This window comes from Podarcis bocagei (assembly GCF_964188305.1).
Source record: "Podarcis bocagei genome assembly, chromosome: 11".
In the NCBI taxonomy this organism is placed as follows: domain Eukaryota; kingdom Metazoa; phylum Chordata; class Lepidosauria; order Squamata; family Lacertidae; genus Podarcis; species Podarcis bocagei.
In genome coordinates this window covers 30,974,376-30,996,450 of record NC_138136.1, presented here as the reverse complement: position 1 = coordinate 30,996,450, position 22,075 = coordinate 30,974,376, and the positions used below count along the sequence as shown (strand labels likewise).

Sequence of the window (22,075 nt, the reverse complement as noted above, 5' to 3'; positions counted from 1 at the left end):
AGGGGTAGGCACTTACCCCTCCAAGCACCAATTAACCAATGCCTAACCGCCATGGAGCCTCCAGCTCACCGCCAAACCACTCACAGCCCCAACCAAGACCTCAGCTTGGCAGCCACCGCACCTAACCAAGCCTCATTCCCTGAAGCAGAAAGGTGCACGCCATCATCTCGGAAAAAGGATGGCATCTTAAAAAGAATCGCAGGGTGAGAAATCACATCTCCACCCAGCTCAGCAATCCGGTGTGTCACAGCAGAATTGATGCGCTTTCTGGCCCTTTCTGTGGCGACTGGGCAACGACTGCCCCTCCAGACGCATCGTTGCAAAAGCTGAGACCAAAATATCATTGCTGTAGGCACCATTGCCCGCAATGTCCCCAAGTCCGTCCAAATTGCAGCACGCAGTGAAGAACAGCCCATAGCCACCAGGTCGTTCTCTCCCAGCTGTATTAAACCAAGACCTCAGCTTGGCCACCACCGCACCTATCCAAGCCTCATTCCCTGAAGCAGAAAGGTGCACGCCATCAGCTCGGAAAAAGGATGGCCTCTCAAAAAGAATCTCGGGGTGGGAAATCACATCTCCACCCAGCTCAAAAATCTTTTTTGAAACAGCAGAATTGATGAGTTTTCTGGCCCTTTCAGTGGCAGCTGGGCAACGACTGCCCCTCCAAATGCGTCGTTGCAAAAGCTTTGACCAGAAAATTTTTTGCTGTTGGCACCATTGCCCGCAGCGTCTCCAGGTCACCCAAAATCGCAGCACATAGCGAAAAACAGTCCATGGCCACACAGGTCATTCTCACCCAGCTGCACCCCAACAGCAGTGGGCGGCCCTTCCAGCAGCACCTGCCTCCGAATCAGCGGCAGGAATTCTGGCCGGCGCATTCCCCGTCTGGACAGCCAAGGCAACTGCACATGGAGGAAGGCCGAGACCCGGTCCCAATCCGGACTGCCGAGCACTGATGCCAGCCCAATGCATGATGCTGTGCCCCACCATCCAGATGCGGACAGCTGCTAAACCTAAGATAAAACAAGCAAAAATTGTAAGACACCAATAATGTTAACGAACATAACCTTTGAATGCATTCGATTTCCAACGACCTGTATTTTATTTCCACTGCCTTATTAACATGCTTTCCGGCCTTCTTGGTGGTAGTTTGTCTAGCATTGGTTCCCGACTAGCTGCACCTGACCTCAGCAGGGCAGCACTGACGACTGGGCCCCACCATATCGTCAGTACCAGCAAACATTGTGGGGGAGCAATGAATCCCAAGGCAATCGCATCCCGCCAGGTGTCGTTCCCCATAGGGGAAAGATGCACCCCCCATCTGCCCTAAAGAGGGGAACAGTCTTGAAGAAAATTAGGAGGGTGCAAAATTACAGAACCACCTAAAGCAAGGACCTATTTTATTTTCTTTGTTATTTTATTAACTTTATTTATTTTCTTTATTTTATTCTATTATCCACCGCCTTATTAACATGCTTTCTGGCCTGCTCGGTGGTAGTTTGTCTAGGCATTGGGTCCCAACTAGCTGCACCTGACCTCAGCAGGGCAGCACTGACGACTGGGCCCCACCATATCGTCAGTTCCAGTAAACAGCATGGGGGAGCAATGAACCAGGATCAGACTCAAGCTCACCCCAAATGCTCCCAGGGACTCTTGCATGGCCCTACCCCTCAAAAGGGGTCGACAAAAGCATGGCAAATCCTTGGATTCCCTTAATGGAACATCTTTGCGCATTGGAGGGGACAGGTGCTCCAACCCCCCCTCCAGACCACCTTGAACCAATGCCTTAAATTATTTTGAGTCCAGGGAGAGCTGCCATCAACTCAATCCAAGCCCTCTTGCATGCAGGAATGCAAACTTATGCTGGAGGAAGACCGCAAACATTCTCGCCCAGCTGTACCACCAGCACTGCGGGAGGACCTGCACAGGTCACACTCGACCGCACCAAAGGAAGGATCTCCTCCCAAAGCATTCCCCATCTAGACATCCTGTATATGTTCACATGGGCAGGAAGACTGAGATGGCGCCCCAGTCCAAACTCGTCAACATGCTTGCCAGCCTAGTGTACAATGCTGTGGCCCAAATGTGCACAGCTGCTCCTATGAAAAAAGGAAATAACAGACAAGCATCAGCACAGACATCATTGTGACACTTCCTGATATAACCCTTGTCAGCGTCAGACTTCCAATGACCCGTATTCACAATCCTGTCTACTGACAGGCCCCCCAGTGTGCAGCCTTTGCAGCAGCACCTAATCGTAAGGAATGAGGAGTGTTCAGCGGTAAGCAAGCCGCAGGCTGTAATAACTGGTGCACGACGTAAGCACATCGATGCCTGGCTAACGGGAACCCATTTTCATGCACTAGGAGCGGGCAAGCCCCCAGGGAATAAAAAGCCAAATATTCTGTTATCCGGGCAAGGGCCCTCCTCACCTGTGGCGGGAAGCCTGATTGTGGCACTCCTGTCCACTAAGTCTGTTTTAGAGTTACCAACTCTAATGACAAGCTCCAAAGGATAAGGAAAAGTCCAGAAGCAATAAGCCTCCAGACTCTCAGCCCCGTGCTGGCTCCAACAACCATTTTCCCAACCCTCAGTGCGAAAATGCAATGGACTGCTGAAAGGAGTCTCACCTTAATCTTTAACCAGCAGACAAGTTTTAACTTGTTGCAGATACTGCATAGGTAAAAATTGACCGACTTCCTGCCCACTGTCCTATGAGGTTGGAGGTTCCAACCTTCCAAGGCCCTGCGCACTGCAAACTTTATACAAGGGTCTCTGAAAAATAAAGCTTCAATGTAGCAGACATTGCAGCGGACTGAATTCGGATAGTTATAACCGCATGCCCAATCTGCAGCTGGTGGACCAAATACTGCAGGATCTGCTCAGAGGATGGGGGCCAATTCTTCTGAATGGCCGAGAACTGCCAGCTTAAGGCTAAGAAATCCATCCAGGCCTTCCCATAAGAGGTAAAAGCAAAAGGGGAAATGGAAACTGCCGCTCTCTGTAATTACTAATTGTTGTCAAAATGCCACAGGTGGTCTGGAAAAGTCTGGCAATAGCTGAGTCTGGAGCCCAGGATCTGAAGCGCTTCATCTGAAAATCGGATAGTGTTTCAGTGTAATTTGGAGCGTAGAAAGCACAATATTAAACCTTAAGTGGCGCAGCTTGAAAGCATGAGCGGAGGGGCGGAGACTGTGCTAGAGTGTGAGGACTGTTTTGCCAAGACCTCACCACTACCTGGTTATCAGACCAAAAGCAGATCCGATGGTCACTGAACTCCTCGGGCCACATGTGAACTGCTACTACAATGGGGAAAACTCAAGAAAAGTTATGTCACATGATTGCCTCACCACACCTGGCTTGAGGCCATAGCTTTGCACACCAGCAGCCCTTGAAATAAAAACCAAAGGGCAAAGATCCAGCAGCACCAACATGAACCTGAAAATCCCTGTGCGGGCTCAAGGTATCCTGCCATGGCGAACTACTATTGCATACATTCAGGAATTGCTACCATCGCCTGATATCTGCCTTCACCACACTTGGTAGGCATACACAAAGGTAAGGGGACCTCTGTCAGCATCGCCCTTGAGCCAGTGCCACCAACTGGACTCATCCACTGCAGCCCCAACTGGGCTAGGCGAGCTGGGTAGCACTTCCAGAGACCACCTTCTGCACAGGAACAGGTCAAAGTGCTATGGACTCACAGCTTAGAGTTGTGAGCACCGGATTCACTCCAACAAGACAGTCGTCGCACAGCAGAGTACAGCAGAACATATAAACAACTCGGAGAGCAGCTCTGTAGAATATCTTCTTTATTCTATCTACAACTATACAAACTATATACAGAGCTTAATATGTCTAAGCATAAATAAATGCTGCAATGCACTGAGTGATTGCAGCTGCCCTTAGCAGCAACCTTATCTCTACACATGATCTCTAACACTCAGTCTCTCTCTCTCTCTGACACTGACTGACTGATTTGGTGCTGGAGCAGAATAAGTAGAGACCAGAACACGCCTCCTCCTCTCTGGAAAATCAGCAGACTCCTCAGGAGATTCTTGGATATGGGAGGGGTGAAATCTAGGCAGCCTGGCCTAGTGGGAAGATTAGTTAAGTGACCCAGCAAGATCGGATCTGGTGAAGCATCACTTGCTACAGAGGAAGTATTACAAAATAACTTCCTTCAAGGCAGACAGCTTCTCCATAGGCAAGTGGTATGTTTTAGCAACGATATCCAACTGGATCCCTAAATAAAATGGGAATATGGGCAAAAGGTATTGAGCTATTGCTTGCCAGCTTCCAGCCCCCGCTTGGGCAGGGGGCATCTTGTGCTGCCATCATGATATGTAAATTTACAGGGCCGACGCTGGCCAGAACGCCTAAAGAAGTCCCAACCAAGCTGCCGCCGAGCCAGCTTCCTTTTCAGACACACACTCTGTGCAATGCAAAAAACACACTCCGTGCAGTGCACACACTCTCCATGCAATGCAACTACACACTCCGTGCAATGCAAAAAACACGCTCTGTGCAGTGCAACTACACACTCCGTGCAATGCACACACAAACCCTCCGTGCAATGCAACTACACACTCCGTTCAATGCAACTACACACTCCGTGCAATGCAAAACACACTCCCTGCAATGCACACACCCTTCATGCAATGCAACTACACTCCATGCAATGTAACTACACCCTCCGTTCAATGCAACTACATACTCCGTGCAATGCACACACACTCCGTGCAATGCAAAAAACACACTCTGTGCAATGCAACAACACACTCCATGCAATGCAACTACACACTCCGTGCAATGCACACACACCCTCCATGCAATGCACACACGCTCGGTGCAATGCAACTGCAAATCTCCCAGCAATGCAATGCAATTGCAGCCCGTGCTCTGCAACGCAAACTGCAATGCGGGCACGCAAAGGTGCTTTCTCCCATTTGCATATTGCAAACATGGCGCCCGTTACATCCCTTGCAGTGAGGTAACCACCAAAAGGACCTAAGTGTCCAGGTAGAGCAATGGGGGAGCATGCAGCTGTCCCATACAGGGACCAATCCTGCAACCTAGGCATTACCGGCACTATCCGCTGACCCAGTGAAACCAATGCTTCATGGACCACATGGGGACACTATTCAGGCCGGAAACACTTCCAGGCCATCAAATTCTAGGGCAAAGCCCTAGGATCACCTGCTAGGCCAGGCATAAATGTTTCCAGTGAAATAGCAGAGTTGAGGTAGCCCCCAGCTTGTCCAGGTACCCCTGCTTGCCCTTTTTGAGGGAAGCACCCCTTCAAGAAACCCAAAGTTCTTTTATCACAAATGGGCCGCTTAAGGAAAATAAACTTGTTCAGAAACAGCATAGTTCAAGAGCATATACAGAGTGCTCATAGTCCTTGGAGGCACAGAGAGCCATAAAGCCAACCTTCGGGGATACTATAAACGAAAGTGATACCAGCTAAGCTGGGAACAGCCCTGACTAGCCCCACAATTTCAACAAGAGAAATGGGGGAAACCTTTTTGCGAAAGAAAGCCCCTAACGGGGGGCTCTCTCACTATTGGGAAAGGCAAGCCACAGATACAGGGAGAATCTTCCCACAGGGCAGGGTAAGGGGTGGGGTGGGAAATCGAACAGGAAAAGGGGGGAATTAAATTATTTAAGGGACTAGAGAGGATTAAAAAGAAAGGGGAAATAAAGGGGGGAATTAAATTATTTAAGGGACTAGAGAGGATTAAAAAGAAAGGGGAAATAAAAATAAAGAAATGTAACCAGACAATGAGAAGATTGTCCAAGTGCTCCACGTGATCCGATGCAAAACGGCCAAGAGGACGTCCCTACGTCTGGCCCTTCTATTTATAACTTCTGACTCCTCCTCCAAATTGGTAACAATCATATTTCCCCAGCAACCCGATTAACCCTAAAGGCCAGGGTTGCAGATTAATTTGCCTAGTCATGGCTGGGCGGCCTGTTCCCCAACCGCAACACGTGCTCTCTGTTAGGGAGAACACGCTTTCTCGAATAAAGTTTTTTTATTATTATTCAGTGCAATAATATGTTCATGTTTACCTAGCATTTACATTTGTAAGAGAGACTGTGGACTTATCCACACTTCCCTTCCTCCACACTTTCTGGAGCAAACGGCATGTCCGTGGAAAACCATAATTGCCATTTGTTGCGCTTCAGCTTTAAAGAGCAGGTTTTTACAGTGAAAGCTCCAAGGAAAAAAATTGATCCCTCGGACATGGAGCTTTGAAGTGTGAACCTGTGCCTGGAAAGAACAGGGTGAAATCTAAGTGTGGATAAGCCCTGTGTCCGAGGACCAAAGTAAACAAGATAAATGAGACTTGCAATTACCGTATTTTTTGTCCCATAGGACGCTCCGTCCCATAGGACGCACCTAGTTTTTTTGGGGGGAAATAAAGGGGAAAAAATTTTCCTTTATTTCCCCCCAAAACCAGGTCGGGGAAACCAAACCAGGTCGAGGAACAGCGGGATGGTGGCGCTGCGCCTCCCCGCTGTCCCCCGAGCTTGTGGGGCTGGCTGATGTCTGCCCGGCGCGTGGTGCGCTCTGCTTTAGGGCGCCCCTCGTGCCCGGCGGCAGGCTGCTATCCGCAGCGTAGGGAGTCTTGCGGGAACTCCCGCGGGGCTCCCCACGCTGCGGATGTCTGCCCGGCGCGAGGAGCGCTCTGCTTCAGGGCGCCCCGCGCGCCGGGTGGCAGGCTGCGGATGTGTTCCTGAAGCGCTGGGTGCTGTGCTTTCAGCAGGGCTGCCTAGCCTGTGGATGTCTTCCTGCGCACCGACCCCCCTCGATCTCCAAGCTTCAGAGAAAGCCTGCATTCGCCCCATAGGACGCACCCAGATTTCCCCTTCATTTTTGGAGGGGAAAAAGGGCGTCCTATAGGGCAAAAAATATGGTACCTAACTGTTTACATTCATGTCTCACCTTTTGTCCAGGGAGTCCACACTATTGTACAAAATTCCTCCTCCTCTTGTGAGGACCACACCTGACAGGGTGTGTGACATAAAATTACCCAAAGGGCTTCATGGCTCAATGGAGATTTGAACCCTGCTCTCCCCAGTCATTGGCCAGTGCTCTAACCACTATAACATATTGCCTCTTTGGATCATTAAACGTGTATTGCCACCCCTGCGTTTGGCAGTGGGAGCGTTTGCATTTGCTTTAGCAGAGTAAATGTTAGGCCATAAATTCACATTCTGTTTTGCGTGCTACCACTGAGCAGAGAGTATTGTATGTGAGCAAAGCACCCCTCCTAAGAATAGCATCTTTTTGCAAACTTTTTTTTTTAAAAAATAAAAAATCCTTTCCTCTGCACCCTATGGAAGAAGACAATAACACCATTCTAGGCCCTGAGCCAAGCACACTCCCAATAAGAGCTGTGTGTTAACTGCAAGGGGTTGTTGACTTAATTCATGCTTAATTGCCCCCCCTCTCCTTTGCAACACCCCAGGAGTCAATGACTGCCAGGGGAGGGAGAGCCTCATTCATTTGTGGACTCCATCCACGTGGAGTCGCACAAGCAAACCCCCACAGAACCAGTGATCATGGCAGGCTAGGCCCCGGAGTGATATAAAAGGCAGTCTTTATCCAAACAGACTGCCTGCATTTTGGAAATTTCCACCCCATTTCCTCATGGACTGTTATTTGGAACAAAACATCAAGTGCTGGCGTTGGCAGCAGGATCAGTCATAGTAGCTCAAGCAAAAGTGTGACCATAAACCCGTCCAAGTGGAAGAAGTAGAGCACGCTGTTGCTATATCCACTTGGGTGTTTTTCCTTCATGTGTTCAGGCTTTTAGTATCTGTTTTCCACCCATTTCTCCCACCCTTGAGATCAGCTTTTGCCAGGCAAAAGTTTTAACACGGTGAAGCTTGGAGGCAGGGAGAAGGTAATTTTGGTGCTTACTTGAAGTCAGGGAGAGCTTTCACCCATAATATGTTGGTACCTCTAATTTAGAGTTTGGCTAGACATTTTAGAAATAGTATAGAAGTGAAATTTCTGCCCTCAGAGGGCTCCCCCCCCCCCAATAAAAACACAGAACGAAGCTCAGTGCAGCATACATTGCTATTAGCATATTAGCAGGAGAAGCTTCCCTCTTTCTTCTAATACATTTTCAGTAATTGTTTCAGAGTACAAGCATATGATTCCTTTATTATTCTTTTAAAAAACATTGCTATCTTATTCATAAGGCATCTTGGGTGCTTTTGGTATTTGAAACAGGAACCCTTAAAATATTAGGTAAAATCATTATGATCAGATTAGTCAAAGACTGAACTCAGCAAAATGCATGATGATCATCATGATCATTTATATTCTTAACAACAATAACAACAGTAGCACTGTCATCAGAGGTGGCTGATGCTCATTGGGACTGATAGGGCAGAAGGCAAGGGAGACTAACATGTGGAACCACAGCCAATGAGAGGCAGGAGGCTCAACCAGGCATCCATTTGCTCTGTCACTTCCTCCTGGGAAAACCTGTGGTTTAGTGCTGAATCGGAACAAACAGCAATTGGGTTTTCTGTGAATTGCCATTTGTTCTGATTTAGGAAAACTTGCAAAAGGCAGAGTCCCTGGATCCCGCCAACTGGGTGTAGATGCACAAAGCTTGTATATGCACAGGCTTTGCTTAGAACTTTGAATGAATGCATGGAGGTCAGGAGCAAGGAGTATTGGCACTGCCCTGCTTCTCCTCTCTGCACATTTGCAGCACAAGGCTTTATTTGTTATGATAAGATCATGTGTAAATTTCTCTCTTGACCCATAGTCAACAGATCTGTAATGCTGGCATCACGGCTGAAACCAATACCCAACAAAAACAGCAACCCGTAAGAGGGTTGCTGGTTGTTTAAAGGGCCCATTGAGTTAAATACTGAGCCTAATTGTGATTCCCAAATCACCATTCTTGCTGCTCAGAAAACCAATGGATGGGTGTGATGCAGAGGGCTCTCTTGCTGTGGAAGGAGCACCCTGTCTGGAAGGGATCTCTTGTCACAAAAATCTAGACCTAGTCCCAGTGCATGCACATAGATGAAGTCCACATTGTAGTCAGCCAAGAGCTGTTAAAAGGAGAGAGGGAGAGACAGAGAGCTGTCATTCTTCATGTCACTGCCCACACTCCTGGTTTTCAGCTACAAGAGCTATAACAAGTGCTTTCTATCCTCAAGGAGACCTCAGAAAATTATAACATTTTGTTTTGACTGTCTGTTTTAAAGCAGTTGCATCTTTCCTGTCCCTTCTTCTGAGCTAGGGCCTGAGGCATGCTGGGAAGTTAGATGCTGTTAGATGCCAACTCTCACCAATCCTAGGCAACATAGCCAGTGGTCAAGGGTGATGGGAGTTGCAGCCACAGGTGGGCCACAGAGTCCCCAGTCCTGCTTTACCAGACCTACACTGTGATGGTGATGGAGACAACGAAACATTTTTCTCCTCCGCCATTGTATCTTCTCATTGTTGTCCAACTAAGCTTTTCCCCCAAGCAATTTTGTCCAAAGGGGGATTTGGTAGAAACCCCAAAATCACACTGGGGTGTGTTTGCAAGACACTTTGAGAGACAAGTCACTCTCATCTGCAGAGAGGCTTGCCTGCCCCTTCTCTTTGGCTGGCTGTCTAAGATCTTATTATTCACTGAGAGCTTTAAATCCAGGCTGCAAAGTGTTTAGGGAAAGAGCTCCAAGGAAAAGGGTTTTAAGCAAAGTAGCCTCTTGTGTGGGAAAGTGCTTGTGCTTCTTTTGCTCTTTTTTATTTTTTGGGGGGGTATATTTTAATTACAGTGGTATCTCGGGTTAAGTACTTAATTTGTTCCGGACGTCCGTACTTAACCTGAAGCTGTTCTTAACCTGAAGAACCACTTTAGCTAATGGGGCCTCCTGCTGCTGCCATGCCGCCGGAGCACAATTTCTGTTCTCATCGTGAAGCAAAGTTCTTAACCTGAAGCACTATTTCTGGGTTAGCGGAGTCTGAAACCTGAAGCGTATGTAACTTGAAGCATATGTAACCTGAGGTACCACTGTATCATACATTGTAATTTGAATTGCTCTTCAGCTGTCCCAGGGATTTTTATTGATTGGGGGTGGGGGTGCTATATAATATATATATATATATATATATATATATATATATATATATATATATATATATATATATATGTAGGTTTTGGTGTCTTCGGGTGTCTTCCCGTGTAAGAGTTGGGGTGTCTAGGCGACGTTTCGACGAGGTCTCACTCGTCATCTTCAGGCTGGTGCTTTCGGCTTCTTGTTACTAGAACAGAGCAGGATCTCAGTGTTTGAGTTCCTATAAATACTGTTGAGGGGGTGTGGTGTATAGCCTCCAACGTTCTGGGCAGAGAGGAAGTTCCTAGGTTAATGTGCCTTTTCTTCTTTTGTTCATTAATTACTTGAGGGATATCTTGAGTGATTACTTGAGTGATATTCTGAGTACCACTTAGGAGGGTCATTAGGTGTGGATTAGTTGCTAAAGCTTTCGTGTCTTGACCTCTTGACCTTGTAAAGAGTTTTTCTGAGAAGATGGCTGTACTGCACTTAGTTGTGCTCTGGCTTGGCTTCGTGTATAGGGGCGAGCTGTGGTTTTGTGCCCTGTGCCAGCCAGATCTGTGTAGGGATTGCACCCCCCTGCAATCCCTACACAGATCTGGCTGGCACAGGGCACAAAACCACAGCTCGCCCCTATACACGAAGCCAAGCCAGAGCACAACTAAGTGCAGTACAGCCATCTTCTCAGAAAAACTCTTTACAAGGTCAAGAGGTCAAGACACGAAAGCTTTAACAACTAATCCACACCTAATGACCCTCCTAAGTGGTACTCAGAATATCACTCAAGTAATCACTCAAGATATCCCTCAAGTAATTAATGAACAAAAGAAGAAAAGGCACATTAACCTAGGAACTTCCTCTCTGCCCAGAACGTTGGAGGCTATACACCACACCCCCTCAACAGTATTTATAGGAACTCAAACACTGAGATCCTGCTCTGTTCTAGTAACAAGAAGCCGAAAGCACCAGCCTGAAGATGACGAGTGAGACCTCGTCGAAACGTCGCCTAGACACCCCAACTCTTACACGGGAAGACACCCGAAGACACCAAAACCTACATTCCTGTACCCGTGAAAATCTACGAAAGCAAATATATATATATATATATATATATATATATATAGATATATATATATATATATATGGAAGGGTGGCTATATTCATTTTCAATAAAAGAAGAAAGAAGAGGGTACCCAGATAATAATTATTCAGCATGTCTCTGAAGGATGCAGTGTCTGTATTCAGCAACAGCTATGCATTTACTGGCTTGCTGCTCCCATGCCCACTGCAGTGACCTTATGATGCCCCTCACAGTAGTAGTAAACTGCATTCAATTCTTTGATTATAGAAACGACATTTTCTGGCTTGAGAGAGGCTCGTGACAGAGATGCAACTTAAGCCAAACATTCATTTGGCTTTGCTACAGGAGACTGCCGGAATGTAAACTCCCCTCCTTCTTTTCAATGGTTTCAGCTCCTGAGTTAAAAGCTTGGGTTTTTTGGAGTAATCTGGGAGGGCTATATTTGGCCAAAAATGCCACTGACTCCCATTACTTAGTTGGCACAAGCCAAACAATGTTCCTTTATCAACAAAACCAATAGTCTGTTTCATTTGCAGTGCACAGAGAAGTAGCTTCGTCCAACAGATCCCACTTTCCCTCCCTTGCAACATGTCTGTGACCAGTTAATGAGCTGCAACAGGGCCTGGGGTTTATTTTCAGCCAATTAAGCTTATCCCTCTCAGGAATTGTGGTCTGGCTGTGGCAGAAGTCCTAGGTACGGGCAGGACTTGTTTCTTTGACCAGTTGTGGGTTAGCCACATGGGTACGTGCTGTTGCACCACACAGCAGACGTTTTCTCTGTAATAACTCCTCCAAGTGCTCCACAAAAGCAGATCCCTTTTTAATTTACTTCATGTTTACAGCGTTCTCTTTCAAACTGAACTGCTGGCACAGGCGGATATTTATACAACCTTTGTTTCAAACTATTTATTTGCATTTGAGACTTCAGTAAAATTCACTGTCAGGACAATTGTGTGTTTGAAAGCTAGATTCTTAAACATGTTAATGTTCCAAGGAGAAAAACAGACAGTTCTGCCCTTCAGTTGCTTTTACACATCTTGGGTAAATGTACTTGTGGATCACGGCAAAGAGACAAAATTTTCTAGGTGCAATAATATAATGGTGCTCTAGAACAAACTAAAGGGTAGGTGACCTAAGTGATAACCAGAATCAGGTGTGTGTGTGTTAAGAACATAAGAAGAGCCTGTGGGATCAGGCCAATGGCCTATCTAGTTCTGCATCCTGTTTTCACAATGGTCAGCCAGATGCTTATGGGAAGTCTGAAAGCAAAATCTGAGAAGACCTTTTTCCAATCTGCTCAGGAGCAGGGCTGGCCCTACCATTAGACAGAGTGAGGCAGGTGCCTCAGGTGGCAGATGCTGGGAGTGCAGAACAGTGGCAAGTTGTTGGAAGACAGGTCTGCAAGCACCACCTGACCTACCCTGCCCCCCTAAACTATTTTGCTGCCCTCAGGCCTGGTGGGAGGATGCCATCCTGTTAAGTCTGATGGGCTTTTTGCCCATGGGTTAGGAGGGATAGGGAGTCATCTTGAGCTTTGCCTCAGGCAGCAAGCACAACAAGCCTAGCTGAGGAAGAAGCTGAGGATGGCTTCATCCTCTTCTATCAGCTTTTTAGAATTTGTTGAGTGTCAACAAACATATAACTGAAGGATGAACTGGGAGTCCTCATATACACAGACTTCATCAAAACCCTTTGAAGCCCCTCACCAGAGACTCTTGAGGAAACATAGGTAAAGGTAAAGGGACCCCTGACAATTAGGTCCAGTCGTGGCCAACTCTGGGGTTGCGGCGCTCATCTCGCTTTATTGGCTGAGGGAGCCGGCGTACAGCTTCCGGTCATGTGGCCAGCATGACTAAGCTGCTTCTGGTGAACCAGAGCAGTGCACGGAAATGCTGTTTACCTTCCCTCTGGAGTGGTACCTATTTATTTACTTGCACTTTGACGTGCTTTCGAACTGCTAGGTTGGCAGGAGCAGGGACCGAGCAATGGGAGCTCACCCCGTCGCAGGGATTCGAACCGCCAACCTTCTGATCGGCAAGTTCGAGGCTCTGTGGTTTAACCCACAGCGCCATCCATGTCCCAAAGGCCTTTTCTGGGCTGCTAACCCATTACAGAACATGAAATACAAGATTGTATGAAGAGCTGACATGCAATTATGCTGCACCCAGAAATCAGCCAGAAATGTTAGACATCCAGCCTGATGCTAACACCTCAGTGAAAGTTATATGCATAATTAACCCCCTCCCCACAAACCCCTATCTTGATAATTACAATAGCAGCCAAACTAAAAACAAACCACTACATTTCTAGATAGCAAGCACATGCTTGTTTCTAGTCTTACCCCTCCCCTGTTCTATCTGAAGTCCTCTCTAGGGCTAAAGCATTTTATAAGACTTAGATTCTTAACCTCCCCAGCTGCTACTTTCAGGGAGGAAGTAGGACTACAAAGCCATTCCCTAAACTAAATAAAATTTGTGATTCAGCATTAATGGGCTCTTCGCTCTGGTAAGTGTTAAGTGCTATCTTATTTCAGGTAGATAACAAACAATGAACATAAACAAAAATATTTGTCAGTGAATGGTATTGGGTCATTGGATTGGGGGAGTTATACGTCAACATGAATATATTTGTGAAAATACCCTAAAATACAACATATTAGTGTAAATTGTCTCTGAAACTGTGTGCATTAGTTAAAACTGCATACAAAAATGTGTTTATTAGGAGTGATTTGCACTAACATCCTGGTGAATTTTCATGAATATTTTTTATAAAATTGCAAATTGCTGCAGACATGTAGAGAACTGACTTTAAGATTGAAAAAATTGAGAAATGGCAGATTCTCCCACCCCTAGTCAGAAGTAAGCAGTGAGGTAGCCAGCTTTATGAAGGCATCAAAATGTTGCTATTATGATGTTAACCCATTACTTCTCCCCATCCCCCCCCCCAGTTAATGTAAAAGCACTGTCAGACATGGTGCAATGCATAGTATTTTGTGCTAAATTGTGTTTCCCCCCCCATCAATGGTTTCTGTTTAGTCATCAGCCGCCACTACAGTTCCCATTTCCTCCTACCACTTGCAGACAATTTTTGTGGCTGCCTGCTGGCCAGTATGCAGTTGAGTTTTCAGGAAACATCTGTACAATGGAATTTGATTGCCAGGGCTGTGAACAGAGTTTCAAATGGCAAACAGGCAAGTGCAGGTGGAAAGAAAAAAAAAGTGTCATCCAAAATTTGCCTTGTAAACACAGACATCTGTGCAGGGGCCAGTAATTCAACCCTGTCCCTGTAAGGGTGACTGAAATCAGTGAAGCCCTTCATGTGAACAGTAATTGCTTGGGGAAGTTGAAGCTGCATTATCAAGCAAAGAGATCTATAGGGGTGTTTTTTCCCCTGGAACGGGATTATGTACCAGTTCTCAATATACAGATATTGTGAGAGAAGGGTTTAAAAAACGAGTGATAATTGTATGCCACTTGTCGTCGTTTTCTGCTGCCATATTTTCAGTCTCCTCTTCCCTTTCATGTTTTAAATATATGTTTTGCGTACATGAAACAGAATGATGTATGCATAAATTAATACTTATTTCTGGACTGTTAGTAGATCAGGGAAATAGGTGCGGCTGAAGGGTTGACTTTCTAGCAAATATTCAGAAATGTTGGCTGCCTCTTAAAACTACTAGGAACTTAAATATGTTGTTTCTTTCTCTGCCCCCTTTTTCTGTGCGATGCAGTTCACAGTTTAGGACACTTACCACCCCAAAATGGTATTGGGCTTTTTGCCCAAGAGAGCCAGCTCTATTAAAATGCTATCCTTAAATAAAGGTAAAAAGTAAACATGCAACTCTAGCTCTCACGCAACACAATGTTTTCTAGTGTCAACTAAGACTTCATTCTCAAGAGCATAGGAAGTTGCCTTAATCTAGATGAGACTATTTGCCTATCCAGCTCAGTATTATCTACCAGCGATGGCTGGTCTCATTGTGACTGGTAGGGCAGAAGGCAAGGAGTCTCATCAGTAGGTGGAACCAGAGCCAATGACAGGCAGAGCCAGAGCCAATAACAAGTAACCCCAGATCGTTCTAGTTTAGTCCCCATCCTCCTCCCTGCTGAGTTCCACAAAGGGCAACATTGAAATCAAGGAGAAGGAAGCTGATGGGCAGTACCAACCGCTGGACTGGTTGTTCAGTAGAAAGGCAGGCAGCTGGGGGTTGGCTGAGGGCAGGCTGAGGTTAGCGGGTCCAACAGTGTCCTATGTGCCCAAATGGGCCAGTCACCACTGATGACTGGCACCAGCCACCACTGATGACTGGTACCAGCTGTCCAGGTCTCAAGCAGAGATCTTTCCCATCATCACTTCTTGGTTTTATCTGGAGATGCCAAAGATTGAAACTGCATGCATAACATGTGCTTTGCTGCTAATCTCCCCCCCCCCTTATAATGACATCAGTGACAACACAATGATATTGTCTCTTGCATTATTATCTCCTGTGAATTTTTAAAGCAAGCTTACAGCAAGACTCAAGGTTTATTTTAAAGTCTATAAAATATGCGAACAAACACCCTTTCCTGGTATTCTAGACACCTGTGCCAAAATAAATATTTCATATATGCCATACCTCTATATTTAGCCCTTTGGATCTTTTTCTAGATAAGCTCTGGATTTAAGAGCAAGCATAGCAACTGTTCTGCAAACTGATTCTTCATTATAGGTAACCACTGAGAGCTTCACCAAAGGCATTCTCTCTGGGATTACAAAGATGAAAAATCAATTCTGATAACATTAGAACAAATTTAAAGAGCAAAAAGCCTTCAAAAGCATGCAATGAATAAACAGAACCATCTTTATTCCCTGTGCAGATTTCTTTTAATATACTGAAATAATTGCATTTTCCCTCTTGTCTTGGAATACCTGGCCACGTTTTATTCCTGGTTTTTTAAAATTTTTATTTAACAAAGGATTGTTTGAATAACCATAACAGGAATCCATCAAGATGAGCAGTTCATCAAGGATGCAATCCTGTACCCACTTTCCTGGGAGTAAGCCATCTGAATCCAACAAGGCTTGCCTCTTCTGAGTAGACATATATAAGAATGCACTGAAATGAATTTGCTGCTTACAATAATCAAGAGTAGCTGAGTGTGAGGAGATCACAGTAACAAATGTGTATATAATCTTCATTTGGAAGTAGGGTCCTCTAGCCTTGTTGCTTATGAGAGCCAGTGTGGTGTAGTGGTTAAGAGTGGTAGTCTCGTAATCTGAGGAATCAGGTTCGCATCTCCGCTCCTCCACATGCAGCTGCTGGGTGACCTTGGGCCAGTCACACTTCTTTGAAGTCTCTCAGCCCCACTCACCTCACAGAGTGTTTGTTGTGGGGGAGGAAGGGAAAGGAGAATGTTAGCCGCTTTGAGACTCCTTAAAGGGAGTGAAAGGCGGGATATCAAATCCAAACTACTACTACTACTACTACTACTACTACTACTACTCTTCTTCTTCTTCTTCTTCTTCTTCTTCTTCTTCTTCTTCTTCTTCTTCTTCTTCTTCTTCTTCTTATCACCTGAGGGGCAGTAGCCCAAACTGGATGACTCATTGAAATACGGGAAGACCAACCCAGGATGGGCAAATCTGTTAATTTCACTGTCTCCCAGTTTCTCACTTTCCCCCTAGTTTTTGGTTCATTTCTCCACATTTCCACATCAGCTTGTGCTTTTTTAAAAATGTGGATTTATCCTAGTAGACACAGCTTTTTATGCTATTTTACCTATTATACAAATTTGTGCAGAGCAGATTACCCTAATATAATGCTATTTGGTATGTTATTTTTACTAATATATACATTTTTGTACACACTATTTGGCCAGAGAACTGCACTGCAAAGTTCAGAAAAGTGCTATTTTTGTTTTGGTTTGCATATTGTTTTGTGAATTAGTCCAGTCCACCTTCAAACGAGAACTGAATCAAATTTTTCTCCCACTCCTAGGACTAGCTCACACGCTGGATAAGTCACTACATAGTCACTATTTTAAATTGCTCTATTTGGCAGCTCTTCCTCTGTGTTGATGGCTGCTGCAGCAGCTTACCATACAGGCTGGGAGAGTATTTTCATGCCACTGTGCCCACCCAAATATATTTAGTCTTTTTCAAGCTTGGCAAAACCCTCATGTATGGCGATCTCCTAATGAATTTCTGCCAGGAGGTACCCGCCATATCAAACAGCTTGACCCCTTCAGGTACTTGTAACTTAACATGGGGGGCACTGTGAAGATAAGCACAGCACACTAGATTTATCCCCCACAGTTTTTGTCAACCCTGCCTGAGTTGGAAGGTGACTTTCTGAAGCAGGGAGTTTGTTTTTGTGTGGGCTTCCTATGTTTGGAACATCAGAGTTCTAAAACATGTAGGAAGCATACATGAGTTCAGTAGGTTTGCATCTTCAGAAGCTCCACTTCTTGCTCATGGAGAGTGACAGAAATGGTGAGGGGGTGGAGCTAGAAAGCTCTTCCTCATACCCTGCATGTGTTAAGTTAACCTATTTTCTGGATGCCCAAAGAGGGCTTCCACGTGTCTTTCATGTTATAATTTACAAATCACCCTTCATTCTCATAATTTGAAGAATTTCTTTTCGTAGAAGGCTCATCAAATTGTGAGCCTTGGTATCTTTTGCAAGCATTGGAAGAATTGGGTTGGTGTGGGAGACCAAGGTTTAGCCTATAGTGTTCTTATAGAAATAGAGTAGGATGTAATTATTACTTACGATCTAATTCTGTGAATGTTTACTCACAAGTAAGTCACACGAAATTGTGCAAGTGACTCATGTTTTTATAGCACATGTCATGGACTGGATGGATGCAGAGGGGTGGTAGGAGAAACCAGCTGGGGAACCCTAAGGGAAGAAGGCTCAGAGCCCAGGGAATGGTGATGGGACAACATTGAGTGGTCAGAGGAAAAAGATAGAGAAGACTGGGAGGAGGAGGTGTCGGAAGCTGAAGAGGTAACAAGGCTTAGTGAGTAGGAAGATGCTGTGGCAGAAGGCAGTCCAGACTCAAAGGTAGGAGAGGAGCTGGGGCAGGAGACAGAGACTGCAGAAGAGTCCAGGAACTCTCCCCATTCTGCTGTGACCAGCTCCCCTCCCCCATGGTCTTACAGGACCAGAAGAGTTATGAAGAGGGTGGAGCAGATATAAACTCATTGAAGGAGTTTCAGATTGCTTGGGAAGGACATGGGTGGGGAGGAGACTTAAACAACTGTGGGAAGGCAGGGACCTTCAATCCTCACAACTGTCTAATTGGGGCAAGCTCTACCAGGAAGAGTTGCTGTGCTCACTAGGCCTGGTCTCCTGAGCTGTTTGTTTCTTTGAATAAAGAATTAACTTCACTGATACCGTGTGAGTTATTACTGACCTGCTCCCGGCAACTGCCCTGATGGCAGCTCACCATGCAAATACGTGGTCAGGAGTTAATTAGATTAAGCTGTTTCAGCTCTCACAGATTTTAATATATTTTAATGCAGTCTTAATTCACTTCAGTTGGAGGCATCAGTATTTCAAAAGTGCTCAGCATGACTAGATCATCCCCCATCATTATGTTACCTTTAAGACCAAAGTGCAGTGCAATTCTACACGTGTCTACTTGGATGTAAGTTCCACTGAGTTCAGTTCATTTTCCTCCCAGGTAAGATGGGCACAGGATTGCAGCCTAAGTCTGTAAAGATCAGCAGAGAGTATTCAGTATGAGATAATAATTCCTTTGCATGCCAGAAATTTCCATGCAGGCTTTGACTTTAGCATCTTTAAGGAGAAAAGTTTATTTTAGGCACCGTGTCCCCTTCAGACCAGCTGACGTTTATTCAGCACACAGCGTTTACTGTGGCTTAGGGTGTCAGCCATAATTCTAGGTTGATAGTTTGTGAAGAGAAGATGCTATTTTGTCCTGTTTATAAAATGTTATTCTGCAGAGTCACACTCCAAGACTAACAGAGTCTGTCCAAGTATAGTAAAGCCCTTTGGTTTAACTTACTGCCTTCATTAAACTTAGCTTACATTGTCCTAATTATATGTTATCAACAATTAAGAAATGTATCGCATGCCACAGGCCAGCTAAAACATTCTGCGTTCTTGGGTGAACGCCAAGAGAGGTGTCAAGTTCCATATTACCTTGTCATCAGTTGCAGCTCTCGTTTTGCAGTACAGGCAGCAGCTGTGCTAGACAAAATAATCTAAATTCTCACATGTACTTTTTCCCTTTAGGAAACAACTCACGCTGAATTGCATTTCTGGTTGGAGAAAAGTGCTATACCTCAGTGAGCTTGTGCTGAAAACGTATTTTATGTTAATCAAATGTTAACCCATAATCTTTTTTAACTTTCTGATGCTCACTTTCATCCTATCGGGGGGGGGGGGGGGCTCCCCAAACATAACCAGTCCTGACCCATGCTATGTATCTAAGCAGCTATTACATGATCTTTAACTGGTTTGGTGGAAAAATGTACCCATATTTGTTATCAACAAGTGATAACAGAACTACAGACTTGCACTAACCACTCATATTGGGATGATCAAAAAGGATCAGTTCCAGTGATACGCCTGGCAACAGTCAAAACAAACACACAGACTCTCTCAGCTACTCTAAGCGACCTGTTCGTTGAGCTTCATCCTGATGCACATTTATTCTGATTTAGATGCATCATGGTTACACACCTTCACATTATCAATCTATCCCACACTTCTTAGCAGGTGTGCCGACTCTTAAGGGTGGTGTCTTTGGTCCCCCTCAATATCTGCTGGCAGGGGGCTGAGCCCCTTCAGTATTAAGGGGGGTGGAGGAAGCTGAGCGCTGCACCAAGTGTGGCACACTTCAGTGACTGTCTCCTCCTAAGTGCATGAGAAGAAGCCTCACCATGCCAGCCTCCTCCCGATGAAGCAATGTTATGTGCGTGACACATGTCACGTACATGTTGTTGCATGTGCAATGCATGACAGCCCCCCCAATCTTGGACACTCTTTGTGTGCATTTTCTTTGTGCATTTTCCTATCACTTTCCTGTCCTTTAAAAAGTTGATTTGTTGTACCAGAGTTATTTAACCCACCTTAATTGTGCAAACCTAAATTTCTGTTCGAATGCTTCCTGCAAAATACTGACAGTCTGGAAGCAACCTTCCCTCATCCCCACATACATAGAGAGTTTGATTTGTATCATTGGAGCTGCACAGTTGCACGAGGTCACAGCTCCTCTACTTTTAAATAGAAAACTGCAAATTTCCATTTCACAAGGGAAAAAGGGTGATCTTCTGTGAATTAGTCACTTCCTATATTTACATTGCTTGTGAGCATGGCTTTTGTTTTTGTTGAGGAGACAGTCACTGACATGTAATCAAAATACACTCCGGGTACTTGTTCCCAAAGAGGATCAAGAACTGGCTGTGTGTGTGTGTCATAAAAAGACAGCTTCCACCAATTAAGATCACCCTTCTACCAAGTTCAGACATCACTCTTGCATTCACACATATAAAGATATGTACAAACTAATGCATGCCTTAATATACACAAGGATTGCATCATTAGGCTATCATTATCCTGCCATTCCTCCAAGTTGCTTAAATAAGATAGCAGAGATTCCCTTTCTCCGCCTTCATCTACACAATAGAAATAGCGTCTGGCCCAAGATCCTCCAGTAAGTTTCATGGCTGAGTGAGGATTTGACTGGCAGGCAGAGCCCAGCCACCTCACATAGACATCGCTAGCTATTTCCTATGACCCAAGCTACTACTCCTAAATTCTTTGGCACTAGCTGCCTGCTCTGTCATTCTGTTCTCTTTCTACCACCCACACAGAAGCGGAGACCTGGGTGGATGATTTAGGAGATACAGCTGCTCAGACTGGTGCCATGAGGAGAAGCTACTGCTTTGCTGCACTTGTGTGTCAAGAGGAGACTGACGATTCAGTGTCTGAGGAGGGGAGCCTTCCAGACACAGATGCTGACTACCTAAACACATCTCGCAATGAGGAGCTGAAGATATTTATATGTACAGATGTATCTAAATAAATTTAGGGGCGACTCTGTGTTTTGGCGACCACACTAGGACCTGTATTCTGATTTTGGGTTTGCCTCAGTAAACCTCTCTAGCGATCTTTGTTATGTTTACTTCTCAGTTTATTGTTCCTTCTTTGTCCCATTTGGTGTGCTTTTCGTGATCATATCAGATTTGCACACAAACTGATGTGTGTTCGTTTGTTCATTTTAAGTCACTGCAGGGTGAGTTTGAAGTGGGAAGTAAATGGGTTCTGTTTTATTTTTTTATTTTTTTAAGAAAAAGGATGATAAAAAGCTTGAGAAGTCGGTATGGTACTGTGAAATAATATAGGGATTTCACAGCTGCTGGGGAGTGGACAACTGCAGACACTCACTATCAGCTGGTACAGGACACTTTTGAGCCTCATTTAGGCATGCTCCTGAATGGTCCTGGGTTAAACCAGGGATGAGGGCATATGGAAGTCCAACCACCAACGAGGATGGTCTGAAAAGGCTAAAGCTCAGGGGCAGAGCACATGTGAAGGTATTGTGTCTCAAAAACCATCCAGATAGAAGTCTTGACAATGACAATCAGAAGCCACGCCTTGTCTCTACAGCCATCACAATGCCACTGAGAGCTCCTCTAGTTTCCCCTTCCTCTGTGTTAATCTTCGCCTGCCTGAGAAGCCTGCATTAGGCTAGGACCACAAAGGGGGAAAAATACCTCATAGGATTTAGCACCACATATGAAAAGCAGAAGTCTCCAGACCATCTACTTGGCCTTCTCCAAGATTTTCCTAGAACATTTTTCCCCAGAACAAACTGCTGCTCTACTCTAGGTCTTCATGCCTGAGCCTCCTCACAGCACTCAGGCCATGACAGCTTAATAAATGGGCTGGGCCAGGGACAG

The 22,075-nt window shown here is 45.4% G+C and overlaps 1 long non-coding RNA gene across 3 annotated transcripts in view; it reads left to right on the top strand.

Annotated features, from left to right (window-relative positions):
• The window catches only part of LOC308597587, an 80,207-nt gene extending 58,425 nt beyond the window's left edge, over window positions 1-21,782 (top strand). For all 3 annotated transcript variants that reach the window (XR_014013060.1, XR_014013061.1, XR_014013062.1), the window contains one exon: window positions 20,987-21,782. This is a non-coding gene — a long non-coding RNA (uncharacterized lncRNA). The remainder of the gene's footprint in view (window positions 1-20,986) is intronic.
• Window positions 21,783-22,075: the final 293 nt, after the last annotated feature.